Source organism: Stomoxys calcitrans, chromosome 4 (genome assembly GCF_963082655.1).
Source record: "Stomoxys calcitrans chromosome 4, idStoCalc2.1, whole genome shotgun sequence".
NCBI classification, from domain to species: Eukaryota; Metazoa; Arthropoda; class Insecta; order Diptera; family Muscidae; genus Stomoxys; species Stomoxys calcitrans.
The window spans coordinates 161,805,700-161,829,522 of NC_081555.1; the positions used below are offsets into that span (position 1 = coordinate 161,805,700).

General features: G+C 37.5%; 1 protein-coding gene across 1 annotated transcript in view; it reads left to right on the forward strand.

Moving 5' to 3' along the window:
- Positions 1 to 977: 977 nt before the first annotated feature.
- The window catches only part of LOC106095381 (uncharacterized), a 129,291-nt gene continuing 106,445 nt past the window's right edge, over positions 978 to 23,823 (forward strand). Inside the window, exons 1-2 of the mRNA XM_059366616.1 lie at positions 978 to 1,502; positions 7,173 to 7,502. The gene's annotated coding sequence lies outside the window, so the exon portion shown is untranslated. The remainder of the gene's footprint in view (positions 1,503 to 7,172; positions 7,503 to 23,823) is intronic.

Here is a 23,823-nt window from a genome sequence, read left to right on the forward strand (position 1 = left end):
ATTACCAATCATTCTAAAATTTTGGAATACGCCTTCCTCGATGACTACCATAATATCTAAGAAGTTTAGTCGAAATCGTTTGAGATTTAGATAGAGCTCCCATATATATGTTTGTCCGATTTTGAGAAGTATTGGAATAAAATGTTCATTTGTTAACCGATTCTCTCAAAATTTGGCAGGAGTGATTTTTTTTTTTTGAATCTAAATAATATTCGCGAGTTTCATAGAAATCGGTCTAGATTCAGATATAGCTGACGTATATGTATATCGCCCGATTTTTACACCTTAAGCTACTGCAAGTGCATTTATGGACTAATCTTGCCAAAATGTTGGACAACACTTTCATCGACAACTATATCTGAAAAATTTGCTCGAACTCGGTTCAGATTTAGATATATCTCCCATATATATGTTCGTCACATTTTGAGTAATTTGCAATAATATTGTCATTTGTCAACCGTAGTTATTACAGTTTAAACATATCTGCTCGAAATTTGATACGATTTGTTTAATAACCCATCTGAAAACATCCGCCGAGGTCCATCAAAATTGGTTCAGAGTTGAATATAACTCCCTTATTGAATATAACTCCCTTATTGTACTTATATATTCCTTTCCTTACTTATTTTCCAATAGTGCTGTTTGTCCTTTAGGTGAATGTTTAAATTAAAACGTTTTCTACCTTTACCCTTCCTCTCTATTAATGAAATAAAATTTAATTACAATTGCTCTATAATTGCACACCACTGTAAATACTTTTCTAATACAAAAAAATACAAATTGGCAAAGAGAAAAAGAAGAAGCAAACAAACAAAACGAACAAGAAAAGACCAAAGTAAAATATTGTATAAATCAACAACAACAACGCAAACAACAACCCAACTCGTTTCAACAAGTGATTTTCCTTCCACATACACGGCATTCAACAACAATGGGCAAGAGAGTATGCGAGTAGTGGCTTGCCTTAGTGTTAGTGCTGATGGTGGTTGTTGGTGGTGGCAATCCAACTTGAAGTTTGTGTCCGAAGTCTTTCGTTATTTGAATTTGAATTCAGTTGCTGCGCGCTTGTAAACGAGAATGGTTGTGCACGGCACAGCGTAACTTAAAACAGACAACGAACAACAACCAAAAACCGTCCGTCGCCCAGTGAAAACAACAAAACACCCCAAGTGATATCACAACGAAAAAAAGAAAACAAAAACAACGAAAATTAAAACTAAAAAACAAAACGGACAGACAAACCGATTGTCAGAAAGTCCACAAAAAAAAATCATACTCTTTTTTATGGTACCTTTCCCCGCACCCTTTTCTTTAACTTTATAGAGGGGGAGATTGTGGTGAATTGGTTCGCATATGCAAGAAATATTAAATGAAAGTCAAATGTGAATGTGAATGTGTGTGCAAGTTTCGAGTTTGCGTGTATATGTCAAAGCCTAAGTCAACTCTATCATTGTGCTGGGTTAGCCCACAAGAATATCTTTGTTGAGCCGTTAAAAGAAAATGTAAGAAAAATTCACAAAAGAAAAAGAATTTTAGAAAATATTCATGTCATTTGAGAAGAGAGAAAAGTGCAAAAGGAGCAAAAGAAAACTCCATAAGAAAAACAGAGAACATAATAAACAAAACAAAGCAAAACAAGAAAATTGCCATGAAATTCAAGGGGCCCAGAATGCCCACCGACTCCTGTTCAAGCAACAAGCCAAACTAACCAGAATAACAGCAATCGTTGAAATTATTGGAATTCTTCTAATTTTTAGCCAACACTATGAAAATGTGAAAGAAAGAAAACCACTAAAAACTAAATTGGGTGGAAAATTTTAATTAAATAATATACACTCACAAAATAAAAAAACCCTATTTGAGAGAAAAAAACAAACAAAAATTGTCACACACGAAATAGCTAAAAAAAAATTCTTTTCATTAAGAAAGTTTTTTTTCTTTGGCCATTTCAAACGGGAAAATATAACAACAATGGCAATTTATTTTCACACAAATCAGTGACGTTCTAAATAGCAAAAACTAAAATTAATAACAAAACCCACATCATCGACTCCATACAACTTCGACAACGATGATGGCAACAGAGCCCCTACTGCAACACAATTAGCAATTATTTAATGATGATGACAATACAGCACCCAATCGAGAGAACTCGCAAAGCTAACGACCAGCAAAGCAAATCTTTGGATTTTGTGTTATCATCAACCATCATAGTCATCATCAAAACAAAATAAACTTCACTTTAATAATTCAACCATCTAAACCATCCAACCATCAATTAGTCTCATATACCCCTCCCCCCTCATTCCATACACACGTAGTACATGCGAATCTATTTACTGGGTATGGTGTTGATGGTGCGTAACCAAAAACTCTGTCACATTCTACTAAAATTGGTTTGTTTTCTCAGTTTTTTCCGTTTCAATCATTTACGACTTGGCTTACTTTTACATTTACTCTGTTAAGATTCTGTTCTTCTCGGTTGTCTTCAGTTCTGTTTTCGACTGTCATTACCACCAATCCACATACATTGTTGTTTAGTGATGGCCTTCGGCTATATCGACAAATGAAACCATAATGTCATCGCTTTCAAAACAAACATCGACATCCATTCAAGGCATTTTTTTACACTTTTTTGTTTTGTTGTTTGTTTTTCTCTTGCTTAATGTGTTTTTAAAACAAATTTACCCAAATCGTATGGTGATGATGACCCAGGTTCGTAAAGAATCGTTCCATGTAAAAGGTGCTTTTAACTAATAAACTCCTTAATTGGCTCATTTAAATTGCAAAAAGAACCATGGAATGCCCCCCCCCCCCCCCCCCCCCCCAAAAAAAAAAGAAATTAATATCACTGTATTGTAACAATAAATGATCATCATACACTGACACACTTACATATGAGTGGCTAAAAACAGCATTTATAGCAGCCGAAACACAATCTTACAACAACAACAGTAGGGGTCACGATTGGTGTAAAAGAAATTTATAGCTATGGTTTCTCATATGTTTAGAGAAATTTCAATTAAATATTAAAATGTACATATTTTTTATAATTATATGATATATAGAATTAAAAAATATATATAGATCTTACAAAAAATTTTATGAAATATTAAAAAATTTAAAAAAAAAAAATTTTAAAAATCTCAACAAACTTTAATTTTTAGAATTTTTATTATATCCTCTACCACCTCGAAATATGCGTCTCAGACCCCAAAAAGTATAAATATTCTTGATCGTCGTGACATTTTAAGTCTGTCCATCCGTCTGTCTGTCGAAAGCACGCTATCTTTTGAAGGAGTAAAGATAGCCGCTTAAAATTTTGCAAAAAAATTCCGATTTTAAACCGATTTTAACCATATTTGGCACAGTTTTTGAAAGTCATAACAAACCACGTCAGGCAAAATGTCAGTTAAATCAGATAGGAATTTCGCTTTCTAGAAGCTCAAGATTCAAGATCGGTTTATATGGCAGGTATATCTGGTTATGGAACGATTTTAACCATACTATGCACAACGAAACAGGTAATGCAAAATTTCACCAAAATCGGATAAGAATTGCACCTTCTAGAGGCTCAAGAAGTCAAGACCCCAAATCGGTTAAATGACAGCTATATCAGGTTATGGACCGATTTCAACGATACTAAGAATAGTTTTTGGAAATCATAACAATACACTTCATGCAAAATTTCAGCCAAATCGGATAAGAATTGCGCCATCCATTATAATTTGCATACCCACATCCTATGGTGGACGGTATAACAAGTAAAAATGAGCTAAATTCAAACGGGCCGAATTTGAGGTATTCACCACCATGAATTCCGAAATTGAAAATTTAATTTTATTAAATCGGTTTGTATTTGAATTGCGGTGTCTATGGTCTCAAGAATGCATATCGGGGTATCAGTATTTAGAACCTTAATCAGTATGTAGACTGATTCGGATCATACCTGGCACAGATACTATAAGTCATAACAGATTTCTGCCAAATCGGATAAAAATTGAGGGCTCTAGAAGAAAAATTCGGCGATCGGTTTATATGGAGGCTCATACTCTGCTTGGAGGTTTGAAGTCAAAACATAAGTCCTTGTATCAAATTTCAGCCAAATAGGACGAAAATTGAGGGCTCAAGAATTTTCCTGTAATTCATAATAGGTCATTTTTTTTGGAAGAAAAATTTTAATCTCTCAAGTATAGCTGCGATTGAGGTATCCATTAGGCGGTTGATAATCTGCGTCTGTTTCCAGTGGAGCGGCAGATCTTGCTTGAGAAACTTTCGACCACGTCGCTAAAGTTTGGCGGATTGCAGGAGACTGAAAATCCCCTGCCACAATCGAGACAGGGGGGGCAGGCAACGAAACGAGACTCGACAAGCCCTGTGTGGGTGTTGGACTGGGCTCAAGGTGTGTGCCAGCGGGGAAGCATGGAGCTCAAAAAGTACTTCGACAGCGGCAGCTAGTGAAGCATCTCAGGAGGAATCGTCCACACCGCAAGAGTCCAGTGTCCTGAGGAAGAGTGGTTCCACAGCTTTCTCACCAACCCCTGAATGAAAACGGAAGCTCATCATGACAAAATTTAACGAATGTTGTGATGTTGAACTACTGGTGGAATCGGAAAACAAGGCTGTTCGAAGAATTTATGCCTTTAAAGAGTTTTTTGTTTTATTACAAATTATTACTTCACGTACCAATTTTAGCCAAATCGGGCATAAACTAAAGCTTTGAAGGCATCTATGAATCAAATCCGGAGATCGGTTATTTTTTGGGTCTTTATGTATGTATGGACTTATCTGGTTGGGATTGGGCGTAACAGCATTCATGCCAAATCGCTAAGTGTTCATGTATCAAATTTCAGTGTGTACTTCATGTACTAATAATGATTTAGTCATTCCGTTTGTAACACCTCGAAATAATAATATGCGGCCCCATATATCACTGATCTCCCTGACATTCTGAGTCAACATAGCCATGTCCGCCCATCTTTCTAAATTACCATAGCGGTCGAATGCCTAAAGGTAGCCGTTTTATTTTGCACATATACTTCTTATTGATACAAGTCTTTGGGGATTGCAAATTGACCATATCGGTTCAGATTTGGATATAGCTCCCATACAAAATGGTCCCTCGACTCGACGTCTTGACCCCTGCGAGACGCAATTGTTAGCCGATTGGGCTTAAATTTTGTACGACTTCCAATACTTGTGTAAAATATGGTTCAAAACGCTCAATAAGCTGATAAAGCTCTCATATAAACCGTTCTCCCGATTTGACATTTACAGACCCTGGAAAATGTACTTTTTGTGCGATTTGGCAAACATTTAGAACTTAGTGTTCTGTTACGATTTTCAACAACCGAGCCAAGTACGGTTCAAATCGGTCTATAACCTGATATAGCTCCCATGTAAACTAATCCCCCGATTTCACGTCTGGAGCCCCTGGAAGCTGCAGTTTTTGTCCGATTTAGGTGAAATTTTTCACGGACTACTACTTCCAACAATCATGACAAGTATGGTCCAAAACGATGTATAACCTGATCTAGACCTATCTCCATTTTTGACATCTTAAGCCCGTTGAAATCACAATTTTTTTATCCGGTCTGGCCAACCTTTGGCATAAAGGGTTCTGTAATGACTTCCAACAATCGTGACAAATATGTTTATAACCCGATTTATCCCCCATATAAACGATCTTCAAATTTAACATCTTAAGCCCCTAGATGCGGCAATTTTCATTCGATTGAGCTGAAATTCTTTACGAAATATTATGTTACGACTTCCAAAAATCGTACCATGTACGGTCAAAATCAGTCTATAACCTGATAACCCGGTTCTTTACCAAGTACAACTATCCCATTCAACAATGTTGATTTTATAAAAATTCTTACCAGATTCCAGTGTGGTGGGTTTACAAGTGATGGTCAAACATTATATTTTATTCTTTTTATACCCTCCAAAAACTGTGCCAAGTTTGGCCAAAATCGGTTCATAACCCGTTATAGTTCCCATATAACCCGATTTCGGATCTTAACTTCTTGGGCCGCTAGAGGGCGCAAATATTATCCGACTTGAAATGTTGCATGAAGTGTTTTGTTCCAACCTCTAACAACCTCGCCAAGTATGGTTCAAATAGGTTCATAACCTGATATAGCTCCCATATAATCCGAACTCGGATCTTGACTTCGTGAGCCAGCTAGAGGGCGCAGTTATTGTTCGATTTGGCTTACATTTTTAAAATGATTATATTTAGTAGCTATACCACAACTTTAAGTTTCATATTTTAAAAATGTTCACGAAATTTAATTTATCGCTCGCAAATTTAGCTGACAACTTTTTATTTAGCAAAAATTTATAACATGGCCTCGTATTACTCAAACTGATATAGCTACCATATAATCGTATCCCAACTTAACCAACATCAAGTCATCCATCCGAGCATCTCTCAATCCGTCTATTTAATGTATGTTTGTGGCTGATTGTTCCGCTACGTTAACGTGTAACATCTCGTATATATGTATCTGTTGTTTTAGTTTCTGCCTTGATTGTTGTTGTATTATTTCGCTCTATTCCTCTTTCATTTTCTCTTCGTCATTGTAAATGGCATTAAGGAAACGTAATTACGCCACACAAACTTCATTGTCGTTGCTACTGATCTTGCCACTGGCGCTTTAGTTGATAATGCAATGGTATGGTGTTGTACTCGAATTCGTTGTAAGTTCTCAGCCATCGAGTTCTTTGGGATGATGGTGACGATGATAATCGTAGATCTTATCGCGGTCGCTGCAACCACATATGTGTGTGATAATTGATCATAGTAAAGTTTATATGTTGGGAAATGGGGTTTTGTAGCTACTAGCAGTTATGGTATGGCATACCATACCATTCCATTACTATTACCTTCACCCATAGTTTCCCCACATTTAAAACATCACTACTATCTGCCATCTCTAAGTGGTCTCTCTCTCTCTGTAGCTATCATCATCAAACATCATAACCGCCATTGTGCTGTTTTAGTTTGTTGCCATCTTCGTTGTGCTAGGTGTTGAGTGTGTTGAGATGGTGAAATAGTTTAACATGTACTGTATTCACCATCACCACACATGATCATCGGTATCATCATTATTAAGTATAGCCTAATCTCCAACGGCCTCTAACCATTTCAACCAACATTGTTTTAGACTCAGTAGCAGCGACGCATACGTTTGTACAACAGCGGCATCTCCAAACAGCACTCTACCATCATCATCATCGAAAACAAAAACAACAAAACCAAGACAACCACAAGAAACAATAGAAAAGAAAAACGTTAGTTTTTCTCAGACTCTGTTTAAAAGTTTGCAGTTGTGAAATATCCAAAACTTGAACTGGAACTATTTTGCCGCAGTCATCGCAGTCGTCATCGTGTAAAAAAAAATCCTCCTGCCATTGTATTGGAGTCTGAGAGACAGCATTGTAAACAACGCCGCGTCTTCTCACCGCTCACTGTTTGAGTGGATACTTTTAATCAGGTAAGTTGAGATTGCGGTTTTATGCCTTTTCATTAGGTTTTGGCAATAATCATTTGTGTATGATACACTCCTCCCCCTCCCGGCTCAAAGATGGGTTTGAGTCTTACCAAAGTGGTCAGAAAATTGCAGTTTCTTAAACACTCTTAACAAATTTTCCAAGTATTTCGTTAAAGTACAAGTCGAGAGTTTCACTGGTCTTCTTCGTGTTGGATCAAATGCCATCAATATTGGCCATAGTTAATCAGGGTTGCCACATCTGAACGGATTTAGAGTAAAACTTGGCATATTATTTTTTTATATAACAGGGAAGGCAAAACAAGCGGCTAGAGCTGTTTTATATAAATTTCGTTTAATAATATAAATTAATTTTGTATGGAATTAATTTTGAATTTTATACGTTTTCCACTAATATATCAAATCAGTCATGTTGCAAATAGGGCAAAAGTGTGTTAAAAGGGCTTGGTCTTTCTAGTGTTATTTTTATACCCTCCACCATAGGATGGGGGTATACTAATTTCGTCATTCTGTTTGTAACACCTCGAAATATGCGTCTGAGACCCCATAAAGTTTATATATTCCTGATCGTCATGTCATTTTAAGTCTATCTAGCCATGTCGTCCGTCTGTCCGTCCGTCTGTCTGTCTGTCGAAAGCACGCTAACTTTCGAAGGAGTAAAGCTATCCGTGTGAAGTTTTGCGCGAATACATTTTTATACCCACCACCGAAGGATGGGGGTATATTCATTTTGTCATTCCGTTTGCAACACATCGAAATATCCATTTCCGACCCTATAAAGTAAATATATTCTTGATCAGCGTAAAAATCTAAGACGATCTAGCCATGTCCGTCCGTCTGTCCGTCTGTCTGTTGAAATCACGCTACAGTCTTCAAAAATAGAGATATTGAGCTGAAATTTTGCACAGATTCTTTTTTTGTCCATAAGCAGGTTAAGTTCGAAGATGGGCTATATCGGACTATATCTTGATATAGCCCCCATATAGACCGATCCGCCGATTTAGGGTCTTAGGCCCATAAAAGCCACATTTATTATCCGATTTTATTGAAATTTGGGACAGTGAGTTGTGTTAAGCCCTTCGACATCCTTTGTCAATTTGGCTCAGATCGGTCCAGATTTGGATATAGCTGCCATATAGACCGATCCTCCGATTTAGGGTCTAAGGCCCATAAAAGCCACATTTATGGTCCGATTTTGATGAAATTTGGGGCAGTGAATTGTGTAAGGCCCATCGACATCCTTCGTTAATTTGGCTCAGATCGGTCCAGATTTGGATATAGCTGCCATATAGATCGATCCTCCGATTTATGGTGTAAGGCCCATAATAGCCACATTCATTATCCGATTTTGCTGAAATTTGGGACAATGAGATGTGTTAGGCCCTTTGACATATTTCTTCAATTTGGTCCAGATCGGTTCAAATTTGGATGTAGCTGCCATATAGACCGATTTCTTGATTTATGGTTTTGGGCCCATAAAATGCTCATTTATTGCCCGATGTCCCCGAAATTTGGAACAGTGAGTTAAGTTAAGCCCCTTGACATACTTCTGAAATATCGCACAGATCGGTCCAGATTTGGATATAGCTGCCATATAGACCGATATCTAGGTTTTAGGTTTTGGGGCCATAAAAGCCGCATTTATTGTCCGATGTCGCTGAAATTTGAGACAGTGAGTTTGGTTAGGCTCTTCGACGTCCTTCTTCAATTTTGCCCAGATCGGTCCAGATTTGAATATAGCTGCCATATAGACCGATCTCCGGATTTAAGGTTTAGGGCCCATAAAAGAGGCATTTATTGTTCGATTTCGCGGAAATTTGGACAGTGCTTAGTGTTAGGCTCTTCGACATGTTTATGCAACTTGGCCCAAATCGGTCCAGATTTGGATATAGCTGCCATGTAGACCGATATCTCGATTTAAAGTCTTGGCCCCATAAAAGGCGCATTTATAATCCGATTTCACTGAAATTTGACAGTGACTTATGTTCGGCTTTTCGACATCCGTGTCGTATATAGTTCAGATCGGTATGAGGTACATGAGTATAAGGTATGAAATTTTCACCGAATTTTGATGAAAGGTGGTTTACATATATACCCGAGGTGGTGGGTATCCAAAGTTCGGCCCGGCCGAACTTAACGCCTTTTTACTTGTTTTAGTGTAGATCGGTTGGGATTGTAAATGGGCCAAATCGGTCCATGTTTTGATATAGCTCCCATATAAACCGTTCTTGGGTCTCGACTTCTTCTCGTCCAATTTGACTGAAATTTTGCACTTGGTGCTTTGGTATTATCTCCAAGAACTGCGCAAAGCATGGTCCAAATCGTTCCATGTTTTGATATAGCTGCCATATAAACCGATCTTGGATCTTGACTTCCTGAGCCAATAGAGCGCGCAATTCTTATCCGATTTGGCTAAAATTTTGCATGAGGTGTTTTGTTATGACTTCCAATAACTGTGCTAAGTATGGCGCAAATCGATACATAAAATCCCAAACCGATTTGGGATCTTGGCTTCTTGAGCCTCTAGGGGGCGCAATTCCCATCCGATTTAGCTGAAATTATGCATGAGGTTTTTTGTTATGACTTCCAATAACTGTGCTAAATATGGCGCAAATCTGTACATAACCTGATATAGTTGCCATATAAACCGATCTGGGATCTTGACTTCTTGGGCCTCTAGAGGGCGTAATTCTCATCCGATTTTGCAGAAATTTTGTACAACGGCTTTTCTCATGACCTTCAACATACGTGTCTAAAATGGTCTGAATCGATCAACAGCTTGGTACAGCTCCCATATAAACCGATCTCCAGATTTAGGTTCTTGAGCCCCTACAAGGCGCAATTCTTATCCAAATGAACTGAAATATTACACAATGACTTCAACAATGTTCGGCATTCCTTTTTGGTCCCAATTGGACTAGAACTTGTTTTCTTTTTCTTGTAATTTCTTCAAAAACAAAAATGTTTATGGCAAGCCTATTTTTCCAAAATATCTCTCTTAGGCCGAATATGATTTGGTAGACACTGTATATCTGTTTATGATTAGACTTTTCTTCATTGTTCCCTACCCTCTTTGTTTGGCCGTTCAAACACTGAAGACTGTTTGCCATTAATTTTTTCCTTTTTCCAATATTTTCATTGCATGCCAATACTAAAGGCTGAATGGCTTAAATGCCACTTTTTTGTGGTTTCACCCAGTGAAGGGAAATTAAATAAAAGTCAATTGTCTGGGCAAACATAAAAAAACCTCAAGTGATTGGTGGTAACGTCATATTGTGTGTCCTTGTTAAAAAACGGTACTAGACTAAATTTGCATAATTGCGGGTGTAAAGTTATTTCAAGATTAACAAGTGTCAATTGCGATTGCTATTAAAATAAAAATAAGTGTCAACTAATTAGGTCAAGGAAGTGGAAAGACAGCAAGGGTAAATTCTTACGAGATGTATCAAAAAAAGAAATAACAAAATATAGGTAATTAATTCATTTGAAGCGTATGAGTTACAAAGGTTTACACAATTTATTACTCATACGTATAATTATGAGTTATGTATTTGGACATGGGTGCGTATTAGCTATGTAAAAAATAAAATAATATAAAACAAAATAAATTTAAATAAAATAAAAAAAAATAAAATAAACGGTCTATATGGGAGCTTTATAGGATTACGAACCGATTCAGATCATATTTGGCAAGTATTTTGAAGGTCATAGGAAAAGTCATTGTGCAGATTTTATAAGAATCTAAGTTGGATAAGAATTGCGCTTTCTAGAGGCTTAAGAAGTATTATCGTTAGATCGGTTTATATTGGAGTTATACCAAGTTTAAGACCAAACTAGGCACGTATGTTGGAGGTAATAAAAGAAATCATTGTGCAAAGTTTCAGTCAAATCGGATTGGAAGTTCGTCATATAGAGGCTCAAGAAGTAAAATCGGGAAATCGGTTTATATGGAAGCTATACCAGGCTATAAACCTATTCAGACCGTATTTGCAGATCATATTTAGTAGAAGTTCTTGAGCAAATTTTCACCAAAATCGGATAAGAATTGTGCTCTATAGAGGCTTAAAAAGTCAAGATCCGAGGTCCGTTTATATGGGAGCTATATAAGGTTACAGGCCGATTTAGATAATAATTGTACTTAGCTCAGCTGTTGAAAGTCACAACAAACCTCCTCATAAAAAATTTCAGCCCAATGGGGTAAGAATTGCGCCATCTAGAGTCACAAGAAGAATTTCAGCTCAATGGGATAAGAATTGTGCCATCTAGTGTCACAAGGGAGCTATATAAGGTTACAGGCCGATTTATACAACACTTAGACCAGCTGTTGAAAATCAAACAAACCACCTCATACAAAATATTAAACCATTGGGATAAGAATTGCGCCATCTAGACCAGCAATATCGAAACATGAACCGACATGGCCTCTCTAGAGGCTCTAGAGGCTCAAGAAGTCAAGATCCGAGGTCGTTTAATATGGGAGCTATGTAAGGTTACAGTTCGATTTAGACAATACTTAGCCCAGCTGTTTGAAGTCACAACAAACCACCTCATACAATTTCAGCCCAATGTGATAAGAATTGCGCCATCTAGACACACAAGAAGTCAAGATCCAAGGTCGGTTTATATGGCAGATATATCGAAACATGAACCTATATGGGCCATTTACAATCCAAACTGATATACACCAATAGAAAGTTTTTGTGCAAAATTTCAATCGCCTAGCTTTATCCGTCCAAAATTTAGCGTGTTTTCACAGACAGATGGACGGACAGACGTGCGGATGTATGGCATCTATATCAAAAAATATACTGATCTGAACCATATAAGTAACGAATGTTGAAAAGCCTAACATAGCTCACTATGCCAAATTTCAGCGAAATCGGATAGTAAAAGCACCTTTTATGGACCCAAGAACTTAAATCGGGAGTTCGGTCTATATGGGGGCTTTTTCCAAATGTAGCCCGATATTGACCATACTCGGTTTGAACGTCGATAGGCCATAACGCATCTTATTGTGCTAAATTTCAGTGAAATTGGATAATAAATGTATCTTTTATGGGCCCAATCCTTAAATCGGTAGATCGGTATATATGGCAGCTATATCTAAATAAAACCTGATGTTAACCATACGCAGAATGAATATCGAGAAGTCTAATATAACTCAAATGCGCCTTTTACGTACCCAAGAACTTAAATCGGGAGATCGGTATATATGGTAGCTATATTCAAATATGGACCCATCTCAACCATATAAGGCACGAATGTCGAAAAGCCTAACATAGTTCACTGTCTCAATTTTCAGCGAAATCGAAAAATAAATGCGCCTTTTACGTTCCCAAGAACTTAAATCGGGAGATCGATCCATATGGGGGCTATATCCAAATATAGCCCGATCATAACCTTACTCCTAACTCGTCCATAGGCCCAAAGCAACACATTGTGCTAAATTTCAGCGAAATCGAGAAAGACTTAACCTATTATGGCCCAAGACCTTAAATCGAGATATGTCAGCTCTATCTTAAAAAACCTGATGTTGACCATACGCGGTACGAATATCTAACTCACCTCAATGTATTGTACAAAACCACCACCATGAATCGCATTTGTCGAGTTCTTTTCCCGGTATCTCTTTTTCAACAAAGGATAAAAGAAAAGAATTACTATGCTATTAGAGCTATATCAAGTTATGGTCCCATTCGCACATAATAGAAGTCATTGTGTTCAATTTCAGCCAATTAGAATAAGAATTGCGCACTTGAGGGGCTCAGGAAGTAAAATAGGGAGACCAGTTTATTTGTGAGCTGACCATATTTTGTACTTATGTTGAAGGTAATTCGAAAAGCTGTTGTACAAAATTTCAGCCAAATCGGATAAGAATTGCGCCCTCTAGTGGCTCGAGAAGTCACGATCTAAGATCGGTTTATATGGCAGCTATATCAAAACATGGATCGATATGGCCCATTTACCGACCTACACTACTGAGAAGTATTTGTTCAAAATTTCAAGCGGCAAGATTTACTCCTTTGAAAGTTCGCGTCTTTCGACAGACAAAACGGACGGACATGGCTAGATCGACTTTAAATGTCAAGACGAATACTATTTATACTTTATGGGGTCTTCAACGGAGTTAGGAATTACAAACAGAATGACGAAATTAGTATACCCCCATTCTATGGTGGGAGGTGAAAAAAAGAATTTGTGCAAAGTTTCAGCTCAATATCTCTATTTTTATATCCACCATCTCAAGATGGGGTATACTAATCCAGTCATTCCGCTTGTAACACCTTGGAATATTGATCTGCGACCCCATAAAGTATATACATTCTGAATCGTCTGACATTCTGAGTCGATCTAGCCATGTCTGTCCGCCCGTCTGTCGAAATCACGGTAGCGGTCGAACAAGTAAAGCCAGCCGCTTGAAATTTTGTATAGATACTTCTTATTGATAGGGATTGCAAAAGGGTCATATCGTTTTAGATTTGGATACAGCCCCCAAGTAAACCGATTCCCCTGATTCGACTTCTTGAGCCCCTAAGAGCCTCAATTTTCATTCGATTTGGCTGAACTTTGGACCAAAAACTTGTGTTATGACTTCCAGCAAGTACTATCCTAGCCGTTCTGTAAACTGATATAGCCCCCATATAAACCGGTTCCCGAATTTGAACTCTGGAACCCCAAAAAGTCTAAATTTCCATCCGATTTAGCTGAAATTTTGAACAAAGACTTGCATTATGACTTGGAAAGTATAATCCGATTCGGTTCATAAACAGATATAGCCCCCATATAAACCGATCCCCTGTTTTAACTTTTTCACCCCCCTAGAAGCCTAAATTTTTACCTTAATTGGTTGAAAATTGACCATAAAACCTATTTTATGACTTACAACATCAGTGCCAAGTTTTATCCTAATCGATCAATATGGTGATATAGGGCCCCCTAAGTACCGATATCTCCACATGACTTCTTGAAACCATTAAAGCCTCAATCAATTGCCGATTTGATTGCTACAAAAGAATTCAAATGCAAACTCAGTTAATAAGGGTACATTTTTAGCGGCATCCATGGTGGTGGGTACCCAAGATTCGGCCCGGCCGAACTAAGAACATTTTTACTTGTCAACGATTCTAGCGTTATTTCAGCAGAAAGATGGATGGACGGACATAGTTAAAGCGTCTTAGACTTTTACTACAAGAGATATATACCAAACAGGATAGGAAATGGATATTTCGATGTATTGCAAACGGAATGAAAAAAATGAATATACCGCCATCTTTCGGTGGTGGACATTAAAATCTTTTTACATGATTTACTTGCAGCTTTCGTAAAGGATCTACCTGAAAGATCATACAATCATGCGGTATACCGTAATCTGGTACATGGGAGTAGATCTTTGACATCGTTTCCGACTCGATGCAGAGAAGTCCATGGAATCATCAACGGACAACAAAATCACATCATTTTCCTCCCAATTTTAGAGATCATTTTCCTCCCAAACTTTTCTTGCGAAAAAGAATACCTAAAATATATGAAATTAAGGGTTAAAATGATACAATTTTTTATACCCTCCACCATAGGATGGGAGTATACTAATTCCGTCACTCTGTTTGTAACACCTCGAAATATGCGTATAAGACCCCATAAAGTATATATATTCTTGATCGTCATGTCATTGAAAGACGATCTAGCCATGTCTGTCCGTCTGTCTGTCGAAAGCACGCTAACTATCGATGGAGTAAAGCTAGCCGTCTAAAATTGAGCACAAATACTTTTTATAAGTCTAGATCGGTTGGTATTGTAAATGGGCGAAATCGGTCCATGTTTTGATATAGCTGCCATATAAACCGATCTTGGATCTTGACTTCTTGAGCCTCTGAGAGGGCGTAATTCTTATTCGATTTTACTAAAATTTTGCACGTAGTGTTTTGGTAGCACTTCCAACAACTACGCTAAGTATTGTCCAAATCGGTCCATGTTTTGATATAGCTGCCATATAAACCGATCTTGGGTCTTGACTTCTTGAGCCTATAGAGGGCGCAATTCTCATCCGATTTGGCTGAAATTTTGCATGAGGTGTTTTGTTATGACCTCCAATAACTGTGCTAAGTATGGCGTAAATCCGTATAGAACCTGATATAGCTGCCATATAAACCGATCTGGGATTTTGACTTCTTGAGCCTCTAGAGGGCGGAATTCTCACCCAACTCTCTCAACTCGGCAAATGCGATCAATGGTGGAGGGTATATAAGATTCGGCCCGGCCGAATGGGTAAAATAATTTATTTGGACATTATGCTAACTTGGGATTTTGACTTCTTGAGCATCTAGAGGGCGGAATTCTCACCCAACTCTCTCAACTCGGCAAATGCGATCAATGGTGGAGGGTATATAAGATTCGGCCCGGCCGAATGGGTAAAATAATTTATTTGGACAATATGCTAACTTGGGCATTATCCAACAACTCATATCTAAAAACTTCCATAAATTATCCGTTAGATAAAATAAAATAAACACATTTCAGCATCAGCATAAAGTGGTCATAAAAGCAGAGTAAAAGCCCTGTATAAATCAGGCAATTAAGTCATTCTGTCACATAAAATGTAAAAATATATGAAGTAGGAAACCAAAACTGTTATAACAACAAACATAACATAAGAATATAAATTTTTTTTCTACAATTCTTGAACAATTTAATTCTTTGTTCTTTGAACCAATTGAACTTTCTCCTCGTCTTGAGAGTTGATTGTGGCATCTACTCACTCACACTCACACACATGCACATGCATAGCCTAGCGCACAATGGGACATGACCTTCTAGAGCCTGGGTTGGGAGTTATGATAATTATAACAGCAGCCTATGACACATTCAACCAGACAGGTATTTCAATTAAACCTCTTGATAACATCGAGTGTTAAAACAAAGTACCTCGCCATATTTCACTTCTGGCACTGGCCAATCTTGACATTTTTTTTCGTTTTGAGAGCTGTTTTTTGTGTTTGTTGTCATAAAAACGGATTTCAATCCAGTCTGTCTCTAGAATTTCACAAGGTCAAATACATCAGATACTTGTGCGGACAGACAGACGACGAACAGAGGCGCGGATGTGTATGCTCACATGAGTACGTTTCTGGTTTTTAACTTTATTTTTTTTATTTACTTTTTAACTTTAACCGATGTCTTAAATAAGCAGCGGTTTTTGATTTTTTTTTTACTTTTTTTTTATGGACTCGTGAAACTTGTTTATATCGCCTGAAATCAGTTTCAAATGCCATTTGTCTGAAATCATATTTAATTTATTTAAAAAACAATATTCAACCAACAAATTATCATGTATTATTAATGTCTTCTTCTTCTTCATCTTGTTCATTTTGTTTGTTTAAATAACCAAAATGGTTAAAATGACTAAAGAAACCCAAAAGAAAAAAAAAACACAAGACAAGTAGAAAAAAATGCTTGAAAAGGAATGAAATAAAGTTTTTCTTGTTGTTGCTTTGAGTTCTTAATTAATACATCAAAGCGCACAACAAAAATCTTTTGCCGATCAAACATCAGTCCTCAAGAGTAACATCATCATCTTCATAATAACACTGCATATGTATATTGCCTCAGGGGTTTAGAATCAGGGGCGTAGCCCATGTCATAAGGGTTAGTTTAATAGTAAGTCATATTAAAGTATTAGAAGATTTTTGCTATGTTGCGTTTTCTATGGATATACAGAAAAAATAAATTAAAAACAAATAAGAGCGTGCTAAGTTCGGCCGGGCCGAATTTTATATACCCTCCACCATGGATCGCATTTGTCGAGTTCTATGCGCGGCATCTCTTTTTAGGCTAACAAAGAATATTGAATAAGAACTGTTATGCTATTGGAGCTATATCAAGTTATAGTCCGATTTGGACCATAAATGAATGCTGAACATTGTAGAAGTCATTGTGTAATATTTCAGTTCATTCGGATAAGAATTGCGCCTTGTAGGGGCTCAAGAAGTAAAATCGGGAGATAGGTTTATATGGGAGCTGTATCAAGCTGTTGATCGATTCAGACCATATTAGACACGTATGTTGAAGGTTGTGAGAAAAGCCGTTGAACAAAATTTGTGCCAAATCGGATGAAAATTGCGCCCTCTAGAGGCTCAAGAAGTCAAGGTCCCAGATCGGTTAATATGGCAGCTATATGAGGTTATGTACCGATTTGCACCTTACATAGCACAGTTATTGGAAGATATAACAAAACACCTCGTGCAAAATTTCAGCCAAATCGGATGAGAATTTCTAACTCTATTGGCTCAAGAATTCAAGACCCAAGATCGGTTTATATGACAGCTATACCAGATTATGAATCGATTTGAATCATACTTAACACAGTTGTTGGAAGTGATACTAAAACACTACGTGTAAAATTTCCGCCACATCGATTGAGAATTGCGCCCTCTAGAGGCTCAAGAAGTCAAGACCCAAGATCGGTTTTAAGACAGCTATATCAAAGCACAACCCGATTTGAGCCATACTTAGCGCAGTCGTTGGAAGTGATACCAAACCACCACGTGCAAAGTTTCAGTCAAATCGGATGAGAATTGCGCCCTCTAGAGGCTCAAGAAGTCAAGACCCAAGATCGGTTCATATGGAAACTATATCAAAACATGGACCGATTTGGGCCATTTACAATTCCAACCGACCTACACTAATACAAAGTATTTGTGAAAAATTTCAAGCTGTTAGCTTTACTCCTTCAAAAGTTAGAGTGCTTTCGACAGACAGACGGACGGACGGACGGACGGAAGGACATGGCTAGATCGACTGAAAATGACACGACGATCAAGAATATATATACTTGACGCATATTTCGAGGTGTTACAAACAGAATGACGAAATTAGTATACCCCCATCTTATGGTGGAGGGTATAACAAGCATGTCGATGTCGACATGTGAAGCTAGGCACTTGAAATTTTGTACAGATACTTCTTATTGATGCTGGTCGTTGGGGATTACAAATGTGTCATATCGTTTCAGATTTGGATATGGCCCCCATGTAAACCGATCCCCCCATTTGACTTCTTGAGCCCCCAGGAGCCTCAATTTTCATTCGATATGGCTGAAATTTGAAACAAAGTCTTGTATTATTCCTTCCAACATCCATGCCAAGTACGATTCGAGTCAGTCGACGAGCTTAAAAGGGCTTAGGTACCAAAATTAAGTGAAATCGGACAAATAATGAGCCTTTTATGGGTCCCGATTCGACTCCTTGAGCCCCCAGGAGCCTCAATTTTCATCCGATATGGCTGAAACTAGGAACAAAGACTTGTATTATGACTTCCAACATCCATGCCAAGTACGATTCAAATCAGTCGACGAGCTTAACAGGGATTATGTGTCAAATTTCAGCAAAATCGAACAATAAATGCGCCTTATATGGGTCCAAGACCTTACACTGAGTGATCGGTCTATATGGCAAATATATCGGAATAAAGAGGAATCTTGACCATTCTCAGCACGAATGTTTAGGAGCCCAACACAACTCATTATGCCTAATTTCAACAAAATCGGTTGAAAAATTTCTTTTTATGGGCATAAATCCTTAAATCTGGAGATTGGTCTATATGGCAGCTATATTCAAATCTAAACCGATCTGAGCCAAATATGACAAAGATGTCAAAGGGCCTAACATAAACCACTATCCCAAATTTCAGCAAAATCGGAGAATAAATATCGCTTTAATGGGTTCAAAACCCTAAATCATGAGATCGGTCCATATGGCAGCTATATCCAAATCTGGACCGATCCGGGCCATCTTCAAGAAGGATATTGAGGGGCCTAACATAACTCAGTTTCCTAAATTTCAGCGAAATCTGACAAAAAAATGCGTTTTTATGGTCTCAAGAAATTAAATCGAGAGATCGATCTATATGGCAGCTATATCCAAATCTGGACCGATCTGGGTCAAACTTAAGAAAAATGTCGAGTGGCCTAACACAACCTACTGTCTCAAATTTCAGCAAAATCGGTGCGATCGGTCTATATGACAACTATATCCAAATCTAAACCGATCCGGGCCATCTTCAAGAAGGATATCGAGGGGCCTAACACCATTAATTTTCCTAAATTTTAGCGAAATCTGACAAAAAAATGCGCCTTTTGTGGTCCCAAGACATTAAATCGAGAGATCGGACTATATGGCAGCTATATTCAAATCTGGACCGATTTGGGTCAAACTTTAGAACAACGTCGAGTGAGTTAACACAACCCACTGTCTCCAATTCAACAAAATCGGAAAATGAAGACCTTAAATCGGCAGATCGGTCTATATGGGCCTATATCAAGAAATTGTACGATATAGTCCATCTTCGAACTTAACCTGCCCATGGACAAAAAAGAATCAGCTCGAAGTTTCAGCTCGATATTTCTATTTTTAAAGACTGTAGCGGCGTGAATTCAACAGACAGACGGACATGGCTAGATCATCTTCGATTATGGGATCGGAAATGGATATTTCGATGTGTTGCAAACAGAATGACAAAATAATACCCAACCTAAGGTGGTGGGTATAATAAAAACAGGTACTTTCTATAGATTTAACAAAGAAATATATATATTCATATATAGCTCCCATATGGACCGATCTGCCGAGTTTGGGACTTGAGCCAATAACAGCCTCATTTATTACTCGATTTACTGGAAATTTGGAACAGTGAGCTTTCTTATATTCCCCTATATCCGCACCGACCGAATATGGTTCATATAGGACTATATTGAGATACAGCTGCCATAAAGTCCGATCTGTAGATTTTGGGACTTGAGTCCACAACAGCCGCAGTCATTACCCGGTTTTGCTGAACTTTGAACCAAGAAGTGCCATATAGATCGATCTGCCGATTTTTGGGCCTTGAGACCATCAGAGAATAATTTTCATCAAAATTCTTTGAAATTTAGATCAGTGATTTCCATAAGACCCCTTTAGGCCAACTTTTTTTTCAGTGTATACAAAATTTTTATGATATCAAGTAAAATATTAGGCTTTTGTGCACCCATTAGCTTAAATCGGTAGATCGTTCCATATGACAGATACATATATCCATATATGTACGATCTCTACAGTACTTGGCATATATCTTAGTCTAATATTTTACCTGATATCATAACAATTTTGTATACACCGAAAAAAAGTTGGCTCAAAATTTAAGATTTTTCCTCATACGTAGAATTTTAGCAACGAAAACGAGACAAAGAACCAAAACATTAAATAAGGATACTATCTTTAAATTAAATTTCCTATTTACTAACGGACATTACCATCTATTCCAATTTTCGATCGCTGATTGATTCTTAGCTTACCTCATAGATGACTGCCCAATTATTATTTTATTTAAATACGCTCCTATATGTAAGGCTATTATGCGTCTTTAACTACGGTTCACTGTTGTTTTGTTCCAAAGTCAATTTTCGTACTTTCGACAATATTTTGACCCTCGTTTTAGATTATTGTCTCTACTAACAAGACCCAAATTTATTAGTCTACCATTTAAAGTAAAAATCTTTAATATGAAGGAAAATATTTTTTACCAAAGAGAATGTTTCCTTAAAAAGTTTGAAAATTGATCATCTTTAAATTAAGTTTGCTAATCGAAGTTTGGCTCGAATTTTTAACATTATGACAAACATTTTTTCAGTGTAGTGAATAGTTTTGGCCCTCTCGACATTTATACTCGATTTGGTCTAGATCTAACTATATTTGAGCATAGCTGTATATAGAACTACATATATCCCTTCCAAAAAGAAACTTTACACACCCCCCTCCTTAGCCACATCCATGTTTAGAATGTTTTGGAATAATGATGATGATTGCTATAAAAACCCTCAATCTTCTTTTATGGCCCAACAAGCCCCTAGAGCAGCTCACACAAAAAAACACAACACTCTAGTGGCCAAGGGGCAGAATGTGAACTTTGATTTTCCAACACTGCTGCTAAGGCTTCTGCTTCTCCAGTTGCTGCTGCTGCTAGTGGTGGTAAGGCTGCTGCTGTCGTTGCTGTTCTGGGCGATGACGAAATATTGCGCCACATGAACAAGAATTAGCTCAAATGCTTCTTATTTGGACCAAGTCGGAAAAAATCGAAAGTCATGAGCAAAAAAGAGCTTAGTTTTCTATTTCAATGCAGTGCTGTAAGTAGCCAAGAACAATGGGAACTATTACTGGCCAGGGCTGTTGGCAGTACTCTGTAGATGGTGCATGGCGGTGGTCTAAGAACACCGTTACCATGTTTATTTGGCCACTTACCTGCTTTGAAGAAGTCTGTTCGTCTCTCCGTGCCTCCTTTTGCCCATTCATCTCCTTTGTCAGTTGTTTTCGTTTGAACTTTTCTTAGGCAACCGAAAGTAATTATCATTGCCAGCTCCCTGGCTGACTGACTGACTGAATGAGTTGGCTTGGCCTGGTCTGATTTGTTTATGCATTTCAAGTTGGCCAAGTTAAGTAAATTTTTGCTTTATTTCCCCATTATTGAATTGTGTTTTTTTTTCTTTTGATTTTTTTCGAATTGTTGTTTCATTTGAGGTGAATTGTAGTTTTTTTTCACAATTTGAGAATTTCATACTTGCTGCAATCGGGTATGAGGTACATACAATTTTTTGTTACTGCAATTGTTGTTATTCTTGTTGCTGCTGCATTATTGGTTGCATTGCAGAAATATGATCAATACCAGTTTCACATCACTGCACTTGGTGGTGGTGGTGGTGCTGTTGCTGTTGCTTATGCGAATATCTATCCGCTTGATCATAATACCACTGCACTTGTGGTCAATTATATAGCTGTGGTAGAGGATTAATTGCTTTGGGGTTTTACTTTATAGGTATTTGGCAATAGGAAATTGATTGAAGTTGTACAAAGTTGTTCTGTTTTAATGACCTTCAATGAATCTAAAAAGTGTAGTGCAATGGTGGGGCTGGGTAGAGTTTACGGAAAAGGAAGAATTCTCATAGAAACTTTAATCTATAAAAGATTTTGTCAAGTGTTACATTAAACTTAGATTTTAATGAAAGATATTTCTCTAAATTTGATTTTAAAGGATATTTTTGAAGAAATTTCATTTGAGGAAATACTTTGTTAAAGTTTTATTGAATTCCCCTTATGCAAGTCATAGTTGAAAATGTCACCAAAATCGGGCAATAAACCTGTTTTTTATGGGATTAAGACCCTAAATCGAAAGATCGGTTTAGAAGCTATGTATAAATATATGGCGGCTTTATCAAAGTATGGTTCGATTTGAACCATATTCAATATCTAAATATAGTCGTATGTGTACCATACTCGGATCTCATATCGAGAAGAATAGTGCAACTCAATAATCCAAATTTCTGTGAATTCGGGTAAAAAAGTTTGTGGACTGCAGACCCTAAATCGGCTGATCGGTCTATATGGCAGCTATATCTAAATATGGTTATATCTGTACCATACTCGGATCACATATCGAGAGGCAAAGTGCAACTCACAACTCCAAATTTCAGCGAGTTTTATGTGGGCTTAAGAACATAAATCTTTAAAAATAGAAATATTGAGCTGAAATTTTGCACAGGTTCTTTTTTTGTTCATAAGCAGGTTAAGTTCGAAGATGGGTTATATTGGACTATATATTGATATAGCCCCCATATAGACCGATTTAGGGTCTTAGGCACATAAAAGCCACATTTAGTATCCGATTTTGTTGACATTTAAAACAGTGAGTTTTGTTAGGCCCTTCGTCATCCTACGTCAATTTGGCTCAGATCGGTCCAGTTTTGGATATAGCTGCCATATAAACCGATCCTCCGATTTAGGGTCTTAGGTCACATTTATTATCCGATTTTGCTGAAATTTGGGACAGTGAGTTGTGTTAGGCCCTTCGATATCCTTCGTCAATTTGGGCCTGATCGGTTCAGATTTGGATATAGCTGCCATATAAACCAATCCTCCGATTTAGGGTCTTAGGACCATATAAGCCACATTTATTATGCGATTTTGCTGAAAATTGGTACAGTGAGTTATGTTAAGCCCTTCGACATCCTTCGTCAATTTGGCCCAGATCGGTCAAGATTTGGATATAGCTGCCATATAGACCGATCCGCCGATTTAGGGTCTTAGGCCAATAAAAGCTACATTTATTATCCGATTTTGCTGAAATTTGGGACAATGAGTTGTGTTAGGACCCTTGACATCCGTCGTTAGTTTGGCCCAGATCGGTCCAAATTTGGATATAGCTGCCATATGGATCGATCCTCCGATTTAGGGTTTTAGGGCCATAAAAGCCACTTTTATTATCCGATTTTGCTGAAATTTGG